The sequence below is a fragment of the Petromyzon marinus genome, unplaced genomic scaffold (assembly GCF_048934315.1).
Source record: "Petromyzon marinus isolate PM22_M1 ecotype Great Lakes invasive population unplaced genomic scaffold, UKy_Petmar_22M1.pri1.0 PM_G_Scaffold_40, whole genome shotgun sequence".
Taxonomy (NCBI): domain Eukaryota; kingdom Metazoa; phylum Chordata; class Hyperoartia; order Petromyzontiformes; family Petromyzontidae; genus Petromyzon; species Petromyzon marinus.
In genome coordinates this window covers 765001-767500 of record NW_027422984.1, presented here as the reverse complement: position 1 = coordinate 767500, position 2500 = coordinate 765001, and positions in this window count along the sequence as shown.

Here is a 2500-nt window from a genome sequence, read left to right as displayed (position 1 = left end):
GTGGCTCACGGGGCTGTTAGGGTGGCACAGAAATCCCTCGGAATGGGAAAAAACGGGTCATTTTCGTGTCGCCACATTGCATGCGAACCGCATGAAACTTCCAGAGGCATTTGCAGCAGGAATGCATGTGCACTCAAAAAATGTGATATTTTTCACGGAGAGACCCCGTGAAACGCTAGAAGTGGGCGGGGATGTCTCTCTTGTGGCTCACGGGGCTGTTAGGGTGGCACAGAAATCCCTCGGAATGGGAAAACGGGTCATTTTCGTGTCGCCACATTGCATACGAACCGCATGAAACTTCCAGAGGCATTTGCAGCAGGAATGCATGTGCACTCAAAAAAGTGAATATTTCTCACGGATAGACCCCGTGATACGCTAGAAATTGGCGGGGATGTCTCTCTTGTGGCTCACGGGGCTGTTAGGGTGGCACAGAAATCCCTCGGAATGGGAAAACGGGTCATTTTCGTGTCGCCACATTGCATGCGAACCGCATGCAACTTCCAGAGGCATTTGCAGCAGAAATGCATGTGCAGTCAAAAAAAAATTGATATTTTTCACGGATAGACCCCGTGAAACGCTAGAAATTGGCGGGGATGTGTCTCTTGTGGCTCACGGGGCTGTTCGGGTCGCACAGAAATCCCTGGGAATGGGAAAACGGGTCATTTTCGTGTTGCCACATTGCGTACGAACCGCATGAAACTTCCAGAGGCATTTGCAGCAGGAATGCATGTGCACTCAAAAACTTCTATATGTTTCACGGATAGACCCCGTGAAACGCTAGAAATTGGCGGGGATGTGTCTCTTGTGGCTCACGGGGCTGTTAGGGTGGCACAGAACTCCCTCGGAATGGGAAAAGGGGTCATTTTCGTGTTGCCACATTGCATAGGAACGCCATGAAACTTCCAGAGGCATTTGCAGCAGAAAGGCACGTGCACTCAAAAATTTTAATATTTTTCACGCATAGACCCCGTCAAACGCTAGAAGTTGGCGGGGATGTCTCTCTTGTGGCTCACGGGGCTGTTAGGGTCGCACAGAAATGCCTCGGAATGGGAAAACGGGTCATTTTTGTGTGGCCACATTGCATAGGAACGGCATGAAACTTCCAGAGGCATTTGCAGCAGGAATGCATGTGCACTCAAAAACGTCTATATTTTTCACGGATAGACCCCGTGAAACGCTATAAATTGGCGGGGATGTCTCTCTTGTGGCTCACGGGCGCTGTTAGTTAGGGTCGCACAGAAATCCCTCGGAATGGGAAAAGGGGTCATTTTCGTGTTGCCACATTGCGTACGAACGGCATGAAACTTCCAGAGGCATCTGCAGCAGAAATGCATGTGCACTCAAAAACGTCTATATTTTTCACGGATAGACCCCGTGAAACGCTAGAAATTGGCGGGGATGTGTCTCTTGTGGCTCACGGGGCTGTTAGGGTCGCACAGAAATCCCTCGGAATGGGAAAACGGGTCATTTTCGTGTTGCCACAATTGGCATACGAACGGCATGAAACTTCCAGAGGCATTTGCAGCAGAAATGCATGTGCACTCAAAAACGTGAATATTTTTTCACGGATAGACCCCGTCAAACGCTCGAATTTGGCGGGGATGTTTCTCTTGTGGGTCACGGGGCTGTTCGGCTCGCACAGAACTCCCTTGGTCCACCTGATTCGTGCATACAGGCAGCAACTAAAACTCTGTAAACCTGCTGTGAGGACATCTAAACAGTGGACCAGTGAGGCTGTGGAAGATTTGCGGGCGTGCTTAGACTGTACTGACTGGGATATGTTCACGACTGCTACCAATAGTCTGGATGAACTCACAGAGGCTGTGTACATCAGCTTCTGTGAGGACTGCTGTATCCCAACACGTACCAGGGTGAACTTTAACAACAACAAGCCCTGGTTCTCAGCAAAGCTCAAAAGGTTGAGGTTGGAGAAGGAGGAAGCGTTTAGGAGTGGGGATAGAGACAGATTCAAGGAGTCGAAGAACAGGTTTAGCAAAGCGGTGAGAGAGGCTAAACGACTGTACTCAGAGACACTAAAACACCAGTTCTCTACTAACGACGCTGCTTCTGTCTGCCAAAGGGCTCAGGCACATCACCAACTACAAACCCAGAGCGCCCCACACCACTAACGACTCCCGCCTAGCCAACGACCTGAACGAGTTCTACCGTAGATTTGAAAGACAATTGGACTGTCCTGAACCACCCCTTCCCACCCAAGAGGCCCCATCCCCCACCCATACTACAGAAACGACTCTCTCCTTTCAGGAGGGAGAAGTTAATGGGCTTTTCAAGAGGCAGAATCCACGCAAAGCAGCCGGGCCGGACTCTGTCTCTCCAGCCACCCTCAGGCACTGCGCTGACCAGCTGTCTCCGGTGTTCACCAACATCTTTAACACCTCCCTGGAGACATGCCATGTACCAGCCTGTCTCAAGTCCTCCACCATCATCGCTGTGCCCAAAAAGCTAAGGCCAACAGGACTAAATGATTACAGACCGGTCG